This window comes from Chinchilla lanigera, unplaced genomic scaffold (genome assembly GCF_000276665.1).
Source record: "Chinchilla lanigera isolate Chin_1 unplaced genomic scaffold, ChiLan1.0 scaffold00015, whole genome shotgun sequence".
NCBI classification, from domain to species: Eukaryota; Metazoa; Chordata; class Mammalia; order Rodentia; family Chinchillidae; genus Chinchilla; species Chinchilla lanigera.
Genome location: NW_004955416.1, coordinates 19,354,491 through 19,368,584, shown reverse-complemented (window position 1 = coordinate 19,368,584; position 14,094 = coordinate 19,354,491). Strand labels below are relative to the sequence as shown.

General features: G+C 43.4%; 1 long non-coding RNA gene across 1 annotated transcript; it reads left to right on the top strand.

Moving 5' to 3' along the window:
• The first annotated feature begins 271 nt into the window (after window positions 1–271).
• LOC102014665 lies at window positions 272–5,382 on the top strand. Its single transcript, XR_260395.2, has 3 exons — window positions 272–852; window positions 4,036–4,124; window positions 5,237–5,382. It is a non-coding gene; the product is annotated as an uncharacterized LOC102014665 (long non-coding RNA).
• Window positions 5,383–14,094: the final 8,712 nt, after the last annotated feature.

Here is a 14,094-nt window from a genome sequence, read left to right as displayed (position 1 = left end):
AGGAAATACATAAGCACAGCCTAAGTACCAGTTCAAGGCATATTTCCTATTCTGGACTCTGCCCTCTCAGGGCTCCCGGCCTCACCCCCACTTCCGTGAAATCATCAGAAAAGGCAAGAGATGCCTGGGCTCTGAGCTGCCGACCAATTTTAGCTCTAGGTGTTAAGGTCATGTGGAAGTGGCAGGTTTCGAAATGCTGACGTGCTGACACTTAAGCACATGGCTGGTCCTGTTCTAGCTCAGAGCAAATATAAAAGAACTTGACCTTAGGTGAGATTTCAAAAAATGAAACAATGCCCAGCATGAGGTAAGTGGGACGCCTTGGAGATGGAGCGGCTGGGGCTTCACGCTCAGCCTCATACTCTGGGGCTGGGTGACACTGGCCTGGGGGAGTAATGGACTGTCACCGTCTAGCCCAGCTCCTCACTCACCTGTGAAACTGACGGAATCACAGCCCCTCTGAAGCGCTGCTGGGAGGCTCCGTCCGCTGCTCCTGCTCCATGCACGAAACTTACTGCCTTTGAATCCAGGATGCCCCATGACCCACTGCAACCCTGACAACCCGGTCAACGGTCGGGAATGTACCTCCCTCCACTCTTGGGTGTCCTTGGGGATTTGTCTAAGAGCTACTTCCGGGCTCTTGGGCAGGAGTCTGCCCTTGTAGGGCAGGAGCAGTTTTCCTGCTGAGCTCCTAGGCCAGGCATTGTCGGTCACCTGGCATCTGTCACGTGGGCTGCGCCCTGCAGGCCACATCCTCCGCTTCTAACAACCGCAGGCTTACTCTCTCGGAAAACGCCTCCATCTCCACCTGGGATTCTCCCAGCCCCTTTAGCGGCCAGTCTGGGACTCTTGGTCTGTATCTATTTCCTCCTCTTTTCTCTTTGGTTTCTTTTGAATTTCCTGAACCATTTCCTTCTCCTTTCAGATACTTTATGGATTTCACATTTGCTTTGTGTGGATTTTTGTTTGCTGCCCCTTAGGGACCAAGATTTAAAACTCCACTACTCCCTCTTTTTTTATTGCTCTCTCTTGGCTGTTTTGGGTTTTCTTTCTTTTTTTTTTTTTTTTTGATTTTTAAAGATAAAGAACAAGGGGCTGGGGATATAGCTCAGTGGCATAAGCGCCTGCCTGGCAAGCACAAGGTCATGAGTTCGATCCCCAGTACCACAAAAAAAAAAAAAGATAAAGAACAAAAACATATTAACAAACAGACATTAACAAAGCAACAACCAAACAATAGAAGCAATATGGAGTTTCATACAAGATGATAGAAAATTAACAATAGATATTGTATTACATGTTGTTATCTTCAAATTGGTTATTCAGTTAAACAAATATAGGCATTTAAGGTTGATCAAACAATTAAGCATTAACTGTTCCTGTCAGTGAAGCAATAGAAGTCGATAGTATGACTCAGTTATCCTGGGTGTGTATAGGTATGTATATATTTTTTCCCTTCTTTCTGTTTCTCTTTTCCCTCATCCCTCCCTTTGAACAGTTTCTTTGCGGTTCACAATCTCCATTACACCTTTCAGATTTTATTTACACTTTCAAGTTCTTACACTATCATTGCGAGTTCAAGGCCAGCCTGGGCTACAAAGTGAGCTCAAGTTCAGACTGAACTGCATGGCGAGACCTGTGTCAAAAAGACAAAAAAAAAAAAAGAAATATGAAACTCTGTGTGGTGTGAGATGGCACATGCCTGTGATGGTGGCCTGTGCCAACACTCTGGGAGGCTGAGGCAGAAGGATCAAAAGTTTGAGCCCAGCCTAGGCAATTTAGCAACTTAGTAAGACTCCATCTCAAAAAAAAAAAAAAAAAAGAAAGAAAAAGCAAAAGAGAAAGCTAGGTCCATAGCTCAGTGAGAAGACTCTAGTTTCCATCACTAAGACTACCAAAAAAAAGAAACAAACAAACCAACAAAGAGAGATTTGTATTTCATATGCAATGACATGTAAACATAAAGCAATTATGATATTATTAATATTGAAGACTTCAATAAAATAACATCCTGATAAAATTTGAAAGCAATGAGCATAGCAAACTATTTTTTGGTACTTTACCTTCTCAAATGGTCCAATTCAGTCAATGCTTGAGAAGTTATACCCAGTTCCTTCCCCCTAACCAACCCCCATACCTGGAGATTGAGCCCAGAGCCCTTCACATCCCCAGCCGTACTTATTTATTTACTTAAATTTTGAGATAGGGCCAGGCATGGTGGCGCAGGCCTGTAACCTCATCAGTCTGAGAAGCTAAGGCCAGGAGAGAGCAAGTACAAGCTTACCCGGGGCAATTAAGCAAATTCATAAGACTTTGTCTCAAAAAGTAAAAATAAAAAGGACTAGGGATAAAGCTTAGTCCAAAGACCCTGGGTTTATTCCCCAGTATCAAAAAAAATTGAGATAGGATGTCACAAAATTCCCCAAGCAAGATTCTAATTTGCGATTCTCCTGCCTCAGCCTCCCAAAGTCCTGGGATTACACATGTGTGCCACTACGCCTGGCTGTCTTGCCCACTTTTTGCCATGTACACTAAGAATGAGAAAGAAGAAATTTTGGGCTTGGTCTTAGTTCTCAACCACTTTCTTCAACCCCATCCTGAATCTTTATTTCACCCAGGTCCAAGGTTAGAAGCAAGACAACATTTAAGGAAATAAGAATCCTGAAAGAAATAGTATGAGAACAGAAACAAGCTGTAGGAATCCCAGGATTCAGATGGATGCTAAGTTCTATTTCTTTTAGCTGACCTTTCTAATAGATCTCTGAGGTAGGAGGTCTTTGTCTATTCTCAGAGGCAAGAATGAGGGCTGGGATGTAGCTCAAGGGTAGAGCACTTGCCTAGCATGCACGAGGCTCTGGGTTCAATTCCCAGGACCACAAAAGAAGAGGAGGGGAATAAGAATGATGGGTTCTAGTAATTATTACAAAAAAAATTGCATATACCCAAGACTAGACTTACCAATAAGCACCTGTTTTGTTTTATTTTGTTTTGTTTTTTGTTTTTGTTTTGTTTTGGTACTAGAAATCAAACTCAGGACCTTGTGCTTGCCAGGCAGGTGCTGTGCCACTGAGCTATATCCCCAGCCCTCCAATAAGCATCTGGATAGATACCTGATCTACATGAACAAAGTCAAGCTGAACACTATTTGATTTCATGTGTGTTGCCGGGAACCACACATCAGATTAGATACCTACCGTGACTTTGGCTTCTTGCTGGGATTTTTGTATTCTAACTTGATATATTGCCTCTGGTCCTTCCCTATGTTTTCTATGTCTTCTTTCCTTCTTTCTCTTTATTCAGTGCTGGGGTTGCATCAGGGCCCTGTGCAAGACAGCTACAACCTCAGTCCCCTTCTCCACTTTTTCACTCTCTGGCCCCTAGGGTTGTTCCACCTTCTCTCCCAGAAAGAGTGTCTTCATTCAGTTTGCCTCCTAACTGGGAGCTGGACACCAATCACAAAACATACACTTGATGCACACATACATTCTTCCTCCTTTCCCCTCTGAATTCCTAGCACCCTACCCAGATTGCATTCATCTTACACCTAAATACTGCCTGACACCTTTCCGTTGTTAAAGGGAACTGCTATTGATGGGCTATTGTGCTCTTTGCCCTGTCCCGGGACCGTGTTATGGTTACCTTCACAATCTCCTCAGAGCCCACATAGAAAGCTCGGCACATTGCAAGCACCTGATGGATATTTATGGTTCGTCAACTATTCATCTGATGGGTGACTCTCAGGTTTGGCCTCTCATTTTCCAGGGAAGGCCTGGCAGTCTCTAAGGAGACAGCTAACACCTGAGAAAAGAAAAGAAGCAAGTAGCTCATGCTTTAGGACTCCCGTCATCCGAAGGCTGAGAGAGCCCAGTGGAAGAACTCCACGATAATAACTCCTGGCTGTAGAATCTACCCACTGTGGGTCTGTAAGATGAAAAGAGTGGGACTTGAGAAACGAGACAAGAAAATAAGAAAAGGGCTTAACAAATACTGTAACTGCAAACCATTTACTCAGACAAAACTCCTCTCTTATCCTAGAGACCAGAAAGGAAGTAACTCCGCTCTCTGGAACTCCAGGATAGGGAGGCACCTTGGCCTACATGTTCACTAGGAGGAGCCTGCAAATGGTGAGCAAATTAATGAATGAATGAGAGAGAGGTTGGCAAGTATTTTTTCAATTGGTCCACTCCAGCTTCTACCTAAGTCTGATTTCCTTAAAAAATTATAGCCAGTCTTGGTGGTACATATCTGTAATCCCAGCACTTGGGAGGCTGAGGCAGGAGGATCATTGTGAGTTTGAGATCAGCCTGGGCTACAAAGTGAGCTCCAGGCCAGCCTGAACTGCATAGTGAGACCCTGTCTCAAAAAGACCAAAAAAAAAAAAAAAAAAAAAATTAAAGTTAAAAAAAGAATTACAATCACAATATTAGAAACTACAAATATTTGTTAAATTCTATGTGTAAGACATAGACAAAAATGCTTTACATATACTAGCTCATTTCACCTGCATAATTCTTTGATATGGGTCCTTCTATTTTCTTCATTTTGTGCTATAGTTTGGATTTTGGATGTCCCCCAAAGGCATCAGGGTCAAATGATCCTAGACTTAAACCTATAAAACTGTGAGCTAGAATAACATTTTCTCTTTTTTAGCTGATTTATCATGGGCACTTGTTAAAATAATGAAAAGTTGACTATCACATTTTGTAAATAAAATTTAAACCAGAGGAGTAAAGTGACTTCTCCAAGGTTACATGACGAACCTCAGAAAGAGGTATAGAATTAAAGTCAGAAACTTGGTTGGAATCTTACTGCATTGTCTGTTAGCTGTGTGACCTTTTGCAAGTTATTTAAACTCCCTGAATCACATTTGCATCATTAGAAAAATCAGATTAATTGTGTCTACATCATCTGGTTGCTGTTAAAATTAGATGAGTCTTGGAACTTGAGATTTCCTGGAATCAAAGTGACTAGCAATTTGGATCAACCAAATAAGCATGCTGGATAATTTTTCTTTTAATTTTCATAAAATCTTTAAAGAGCTGACAAAGTGGTAAGAAACCCCAAGCCCAAACTGGAGAAAGAGCAGCAATCCAGAGAAATAAACTGAGCGTCAAAATCATTTTTCCTAAGAAGGCATTTGTCAATCTGGATTATCCAAACTTTGAAACTGAGCTGTGATTTTTATGGATTCTGGGAGCAAAAGGACAGAATTCAGAGATTACTTGAATTTCCACAGGCACCTTCCCACACCCATGTGAGTCAGCAGAAAACCGGCCTCTCATACAGTGCCTCCTCCCCACACCCCCTGCCCCGGGACTGCAGGAAGAGAAGAGAAGAGAAGAGAAGAGAAGAGAAGAGAAGAGAAGAGAAGAGAAGAGAAGAGAAGAGAAGAGAAGAGAAGAGAAGAAAGAAAGAAAGAAAGAAAAAAAAAAAGAAAAGAAAAGAAAAGAAAAGAAAAAAAAGAAAAGAATACCTATCTTTAAAAGGGTACCATGGGGTATGTAATGGTATGTGCCTGTAATCCCAGCACTCTGGGAGACGGAGGCAGGAAGATTGCGAGTTCAAGCCCAGCTGAGCAATTTAGTGAGACCCTGTCTCAAAATAAAAAAAAATAGCATATGGATGTAGCTCAGTGTGGAGACCCTGGGTTCAACCCCCAGTATCACCAAAAAAAAAAAAAGCTTATAACCATGAGCTGATATTTTTGCAGACTGTCAACCTACCAAAGGTCTGCAATTTTTTTCCTTTTTTTTTTTTTTTTTTGGCTTTTTGAGACAGGGTTTCACTATGCAGTTCAAGCTGTCCTTGAACTCACCGGGCTGGCCTTGAACTCATAGCCATCCTCCTGCCTCAGCCTCCCGAGTGCTGGGATTACAGGCATGTACCACCAAGCCCACCTGCAATATTGATGTGGTTCAAAAATTTAAACTATGGTTTAAAATAGAACTGCATGAAAATAATGATGAAAAATAGGGAAAAGGATACAGAAAGGGGACTGGAGAACAATGAAGGTAGACACAATTTCTGTCACGCCTCGGCCACATTGAAATGCTCCCAGCTCTTCACAGTGAATGAATCCATGCACACCTTCTCCTCTTTGCAACAGCCATGGCCACCACTGTTCCAGAGGCTCTCAAGAGTCAGTTAGCCCAGGTTCAAATCCTGACTCTGCCACTCACTAGCTAAGGGTCTTTGAGCAAGCTATTTCATCTCTCTGGCTGTTTTCCTCTTCTGAAAAACAGGGATGACCCCAGTTCTTCCTGAGGCTGATTGTGAAACTTTGAATTTTAACGTACATGGACTATTTAGTAGAATATCTAGGACAAGCCGGGCATGGTGGCACATGATTCTAATCCCAGAACTTGGGAGGCTGAGGCAGGAGGATCATTGCAAGTTTGAGACCAGCCTGGGCTACAAAGTGAGCTAAAAGCCCGCCTGAAGTGCACAGCAAGATCCTGTCACAAAAAAAAAAAAAAAAAAAAAGAAAGAAAGAATATCTAGGACATGCTTCCTAGTTCATAGGAAATAATTGCATGGTGACAGGGAAGTCCTAAAGATGATGACAGTTTTCTTAATGCAGGTAAAATATTGCCTCTTCTCTAAGTCTTCTCTGCCTCCTGGCACTACAAAACTTTATATATACCTCATCCTGGACTGCTTATTACATTTCATTGCAATCATGTATTGACAGTTTTATCTTCCCCTTGGAACTATAAGTTATTTGATGGTGGAGACTAAATCTTATTTGTTGTAACACCTGTTGCTAGTACAGAGCTTGACACATAATAGATGCTTAGTAAGTGTTTGGTGATATTTGTGTGGATTAATGACTTTACTTCCCTTAATGGAATAATTTTTTCTATAAGCAATTTCTTGCTGTTGTCTTTGGTTCCTTACCCCTTATTCTGTTCCCACTTTAAGGCACAAACATCAAATACTGGCCTCTCACTTGAAATGTGTCTCTGGAATGTACATTTCCTAAGAAAACAGCCCTAGTATCTTATCTGCCTGATTTCACTCTGCATGGGCCATGAGTGTCAGGAAAATGACTACACCACCATAAAAATGACATTGGCAAACAGACTGGGCCGATGAGTCATGAGATCGGTAACCAAGAAATATTCACACAATTCTTCCGGCTTATGTGGGAACATGGGTTTGAATTGACTTCCTGGTTCTGTTGTATTCATGGGAAGAACACTGCACTGGGGTCAGCAGACTGACATTTAGGTCCCAGATTCACTGCTTCTTTGTTACATGCCCTTGGGAATAACTCAGTCTTCCTAAACATCACTTTCCTTGTCTGTACATGGGGTTGACTAATACCCTGAGATTGTTGCTGTGAGTTCAGCGTGCTGAGGCAGTGTCCCAGTGGCCAAGTACTGTAAAAAGGCAAAGATAGCGACTTCACTTTGTGCTAAAAAGTTCTCACCTGCGGCTTCACCACCAATGAACAGCTTTTCTCAGGAGAGGCCCACTGCACCTGGGAACCAGCAGTCTTTGTGGCATTGGAGGGACATCTGTTTTGAGAGTTTGGCGGTGACTAAACTGGTTCCAGAGAAAACAGTTCAGGAGGGACCAGTCCAGGGACAATGCAGGAGAGCTCGTACCTTCCCCATGACTCAACCTGCTCTGACACATCCATCCACAGTCAGCAGTGGAGAGAGGATGAGGGCTCCCCAGCTGGATGCCTAAACACACAGAGAAGCCATTCCAGGGTGACAAGGACTTGAAAACCAGCTCAGGATCCAAGAGAACAACCTGGCTAGGAAGTAAAAACAAATTCTCCAACCAAGAGACCTAACACAGACCATCAGAGCGTGGGTGTTAGGAAACAAACAGGGCATCACCACCAAGTCATTAAAGACCAGACTCTGTGCCCTGGCTTTAGAAGCTTATTTCCTCATCCTCATTATTCATCTAGCTGAATCCCGCCCCTCTCTATTCAGAAAGCCAGAAATATTTCATAACGGAATGAGGCGAGCTCATTTCGGCACTGCCTCTGTCTATGAAGACTGTGTTCTTCAGCAAAGAAACAAGTTACACATTCATGGAATCAAAAATGTCTCTTTTTGTATGAATGTGTGTGTAGTACTCAGGATTGAACTCAGGGCTTTTGTACTGAGCTACATGCCCAGCCCTTTTTTTATTTTATTATTTTATTTTTATTTTTATTTTTTTGAAGTAGCTAAGTTGCCTAGGTTGGGCTCACCCTTGTGACCCTCATGCTCCCAGAATGCTGGGATCACAGGCGTGTGCCACTGTGCCCAGCCACATTCATGGAATTAAAAGATGCCAGAACTTGGAAATGATCTAGAGAACATCAGTTTCAATCCACAGGCCCTGGGACCGAGCTGAAGTGACACACCTGTGGAATGCAGTGAGTGGGACTAGAACACAGGTGTCTTCCCTCCCAACCCAGAGCTCCACCCTCCCTCCTCCCAAACCAGTGAACCTGGAGAATCCAGATGTTTCCATCTCTCAGCTGTGGTCCAGAGAGGGTGTTTCCAGGTCAGAAACACAATCTGCTAAGCAAACAGCTACAGAGGCAATTCACTGTGAAACCTCTTAGCGAGGTTGGCTGCGTGACTGTCCTGTCTGTCACTACCCTCCGTCATCCTCCTCCAGGTATCATTACATTTGCTGTGGTAGAGTTGCATGCAGGATTAAATATGTTCACCCAGCCAGTTCTTTTCCTCACCAAGTCTTCCCTGAGCAGCCTTCTCCTTACACATAATTTCATCCAAACTGTCTAAGAGAGTAAAACTGCTGACAAGAAACCAAGACAGTTGATGACAGTACTCTAGATCCCACTTTAACAGTCATTTAACATCTGTCTGACAGGCACACTCCCTTGGACATCCCATTTCATCCCATTGCAACTCTCCAAGTTAGATAAGAATATAAATTCAAGACCTGGGTGTGGTGGTGCACGCCTGTAATCCCAGCACTAGGGAGGCTGAGACAGGATCACTGCGAGTTGAAGCCAGCCTGGGCTACAAAGTGAGCTCAAGGTAGCCTGAACTTCATAGCAAGACTCTGTCTCAAAAAGACAAAAAAAAAAAAAAAAGAATACAAATTCACAATGAGGAAACGGAGATAGGAAGTTAAGTAACTTTCTCCAGCTCACACATTTAGTAAGTGGTAGAGCCATTGTTGACCCTTCCTTCCCTAGTAGCATTTGGTTCAGCATATTGAAAATTACGTACTGCAGATGATTGAACATGGAGTCATTTATTTATATGTATAATTATTTGTGCATATTAGTTTATGTATAACAGACCTAAGTGTATGGCCCATTTCTAAACAATGCCCTAAAAGTAACTGTACTTTGTTTTTTTGTTTTTTTGTTTTTTTGTTTTTTTTTTGTCTTTTTGAGACAGAATCTCAGTATGCAGTTCAGGCTGACCTTGAGCTCACTTTGTAGCCCAGGCTGGCCTTGAACTCACAACAGTCCTCCCGCCTCAGCCTCCCAAGGGCTGGGATTACAGGTGTGAGCCACCACGCCCGGCCTGTACTTTGAATATTCAAAAAAAAATACAAGCGAACATATATACAGCCCTGTGTTCGAGTCCTTCTTACGTCCATAAGCACCAGAAGATGATAGGTAGATTTTTGTTCTTCAATGCCAGAATTACATCTGGATTTAACCTAAGCTTTAGTTCATTCTGGGCCACGAAAGTCTGCCCTTTGTGCTCTAGAGAAAAGTAGCATCCCAACATCACCAAACTTCCAATTAGTTTAAGATACTAAAAAGTACCATTTGTTTTTCCAGTTTGTTTCTGTTTTTGTTTTTTTGAGACAGGGTCTCACTATGTAGTCTACAATGGCTTTGAACTTACTTTGTAGCCCAAACTGGTCTCAAACTCACAGTGACGTTCCCACTTCACCTTCCTGAGTGCGGGGACTACAGGCTTGTGCCACCACACCCGGCTGAGAAATACTCTTTAGTAAGTGATTACGATGTGCCAGACACTGTGTTATGTCTTTTAAATTAACTACCTCCCAATAATTACAGGAGAGATTTATCATCATCCTTGTGGTTTAGCTGGATACGTTTTACATAGCCAGTAAGGGACAGAGCCATGCCCGTAATCGACAAGCCATGGCATCACCCAGCTGGGGAGGCTGAGGATGGTTATACTCTGAAGCCAAAATGAGCCTGAGAAAGTGAAATGGTAGACCAGCATCCTCTGACCTTGGTTGGAGAGGTGGCAGGTCCTATGATCTAAGCTCCAGTAAGAGGTGACAGGCACCGTTCCTTGTTCTGTGCTGACATACCGCCCTGGAGAGTTCCGGTTCTGGTTCCCTGCGAGCCTATAATGAGAAATGTAGCTTTACCCCTGCAGATGAATTGCCATGAAGTCCAGACTTAAATAAGACCACGGTAATAGGAATGGTCCGCACTTGGCGAGAGTTTCAGCTCCTCTTCCCCACGAGCCTGCGTTGGTGAAACTGTTTGGATTTGTTTGTGCTGCCAGTGCCAGGAACAGGTAATAACAAGGACTTGCGATTGACCTCATTCAGTTGCCCAAGAGCCTCTTGACTTGTTATCTCATTACCCCCGCACAATGCCTTCCTGGTGTCAGATAAGTCAGTGAGGTCACCATCCCACACAGGAGAGCCTTCATTCCACCCCTGGGCCTCCGCTGGGGCCTCTTCTCCCAGCTTGTCTCTGCCTCAGAAGCCTTCCCGGCTTCTCACGCCCAAGTCTGGTCACTCCTTCACCGGCTACCTTGGTGGTTGGTGAACAGGCTATTGTTTTGCTCCTGAGTGTTTTTAATGGCCTCTTTTGCAAGTTTTATTTCCTCTAATTAGGTCAGAAGCTTCTCAAGGACAAGGATTATACCTTTTGCTTCTTTGGTTTCCACCCATAATGCGCAGCTTTCTCTTTGTGTACAACAAGCTGTCAGTATGCCTTTGTTGGCTGACTTTTATTTCTTTTGCCAGGCCTCCAGTAGAAGTTAAAAAAAAAAAAAAAGAAAGAAAGAAATTACACAAGCAGAGGAGGAGAAAAAGGCAAAGGTCTGGGCCTTCCTGTCTTTGGAAAAAAATAGATAATTCTCTATGGGCATTTTCGCATGAGATTCTTGATTATCAATCACATTTCACCCACGCATTAATGACTTTTCAAAACAAAGAGAACAAAAGTCTCATTGAAGGCCTCCCATGTGCTGGGTTCCTTACATACATTATTATTTCAATGAATCCTCACAACAACCATAAACAGCAATCACTGTCTTTCTCATTGTGGGGACTGGGATATGAAATAATTGGAAATCATTTTCTCAAAGCCTCCTAACAAGGAATGGGACTGAGATTCGAAACCCAGGCTAATTCCAAAGCTTATGATTTTCCACTCAGCTACACATCCCCAGGCTCTGCCCCAGGGTTCACTTGCCCATCCCTTTCATTCCTTTTCTTTTTCTTTGACTGTTTTATCTGCAAGTTGCACAACGTGGACTCTGGGGAAGCCTGATAATGGGCTCCTGGAAAAAGGGAGCAGGGAACTGGGAACAAAAAGAATGTTTTTTTCTTCTGAGCCCCACAGTACATGGGGCTCTAACTAGCTTTGCGCGACTATATGACTGTCTATTGACTCTTACGGATGCCCTCCTTATGCAAATAAGAAGGTTGCGCCTCAGGAAGTCATAGGACTTGCGCAGGGTCCCCCAGCAATTACATGGTAGAATCAAAATCAAAATCGAGGACTAGCTATCACCAAAGTAAGAGAACACAGCTTTCTGGGAAGGAGTGAGTACCTACTCAAGTAGTCAGCTCTGTCTTCAGAAGTGAGGACTCTGTCCTTATGTTATCAGGCCTTGTGAGTAAACAGGTTAATGTGAACAGAACAAGACTCAAAGGCCATGAACTTCTCACACCGGGGCCATCAGGCTCCTGTTCTGCTGGATCGCACCGAAGCCCATGAAGGAAGCACGGAGGTCACAGGCCAAAAGCCCAAGTCCAGCCATCGTTGGGGACCTGAGAGCCTGTGGACGTGCTGCTCACATGTCCTGTGTGGTGACAGGAGGGCCCTGGAACCACCAGTCCCACTGAATGAGCTCCTGAGGCAGATGAGAAGTGTCTGTCTCTCTTGTGTTCCCTCCCTCCTGGCTGGAGGGAGGCATGGCTTAGCCGGTGGCTGTCTTGCCCTTCCCCCTTGCCTCCTTTGCTCCCTTTGCTGCTCCCACCAATGGACAGGGATAACTTGTTTCCACGTCTTCCCATGTATCTAGCAGCCGCTCTTCTCCACTCCACTCCAACATGAGTGTGACCCAACTCTCACTGTGGCTCCCCTCCCTAATTCCACCTTTCAGGGGCTGTGGTTGCCTTTCTGAAGAAGGGACAGGGCACCCTGGTACAGCTGAAATGAGAAAGGGAGGAGTCCGGAACCACGGTTCACATCCCAACGCCCACAACCAGTCTTCCAGAAGATTTCTTGGTTTCAGCTCTGCCCCCTCATTGGTTGCCCTCATGACAGCTGAAGCTGTCCTGGAGCCCTGTACCAATCACATGCCTGTACTTGGACCAATCACAGGCCTGTAGCTGCTATATAAGCAGTGCTCCCTAGCCACTTCTCAGGTTAGTATAGGAGGGCTCCCTGCAGTGTACCGATCCCCTGTGCTGCTGCAACCCAGTGAGATGAGACTGCAACCCAGTGAGATGCAAGGGGATTTTTGGAGTACTGGTAGAAGGCCACACCCACTTTCCTTCTGGGTTTAAAAAGTAGCAGGAATTTAGTCTGGGGTTGTTGTTAGTCATTTTGCTTTCACATGGAGCAAAAGTAGGTTGTATCCTGGTGACACTGCTTGACCCCTGAATCCAGCCAGGATTCACATTCCCTGAGCTGATATTTTCCCACTTTTTACTGAAGTCAACTTAAATCTATTTGCATGTCTATTGCAAGAGAAAGAGTCCTCACAGAATGACTTCTCAAAGCCACTCTCTTTCCATCCTTTGGGGCCACAGAGTTAATAATATTCTTACAGAGCCTGTCTTTTTCATGCCTTAATTATCTCCTCAGTAAGGCCTTTCCTGCCCACTGTGTTGTAAATGGACACCCTCCAGCCCAGCAATCCTTGTCTCTTTCCCTCGCTTGAATTTTCAGTTATCACATATGATGTGCTACTTATTTTATTTATTTATGGTTTTTGTTTTCATTATCTGTCTTCTAACTTTGCTTATTAGTGGGTTTTATTTTCATTATTTGTCTCCTGTAAGGAATAAGGACTATAATAATAATTATGTTGTTGTGTTGTTATTGTTGTTTTTTGTTTCTTTAAGCTATATAACCCAGGCTGGCCTTGAACTCATGGCAAACCTCCTGCTTCAGCCTCCCAAGTGCTGGGATTACAGGTGTGCACCACTACACCTGGCAATAATAATTATTATTGATCCCTTGTATTCATCACTGTTGCCTACATAGACCCAGGCACAGATAGAAACCCGGTGTGTATTAGTTCAGTGATTAAATGAACATTTGAACAAGCGATATAAAAAGGGATCCTAGACACATTGAATCTTCCCAGAGCCTTTGGATTCAGAGAGGCTCCGGTTATTCAAGTAATCTTCAGCTACTGGTTATTTGATGCTGTGCCAATTACTTCATCTTACTGATATTTCAGTTTCTCAACTAAAAGCATGGTACAATAATTTCTCCTCATATGAATATTGTTTTAGGCCAGGGATATAGCTCAGCGGCATGGCACCTGTACCAAAGGAAAAAAAAAGAATATTGTTTTATTAGATGTGATTATATCATCTAGCACTTTCCTGCTACACTGCAGGACCTTGTTACATATCCACAGAGTGACCTACTTGAAGGAGAAAGGAAACTCACACACTGACATATCTTGCTCATCTTTTGTGAATCCGGAATGGCTTAAGCAACAATCAAAGATATATCCGTGGCTCAGTATGAAAACCAGTATTTTTCATTGTTAGCATGCTCACTGATTGTACAGTAGCTGATCCAAGAAAGAGAACTTTTCTGGCCTGAAAGTCTGATGGGACACAAATAATAAATTGCTGGCTCCTGGCCAAAGATGACATGATATTTATCGCCATGTGTTATTAACTGAAGGTTATTATAGC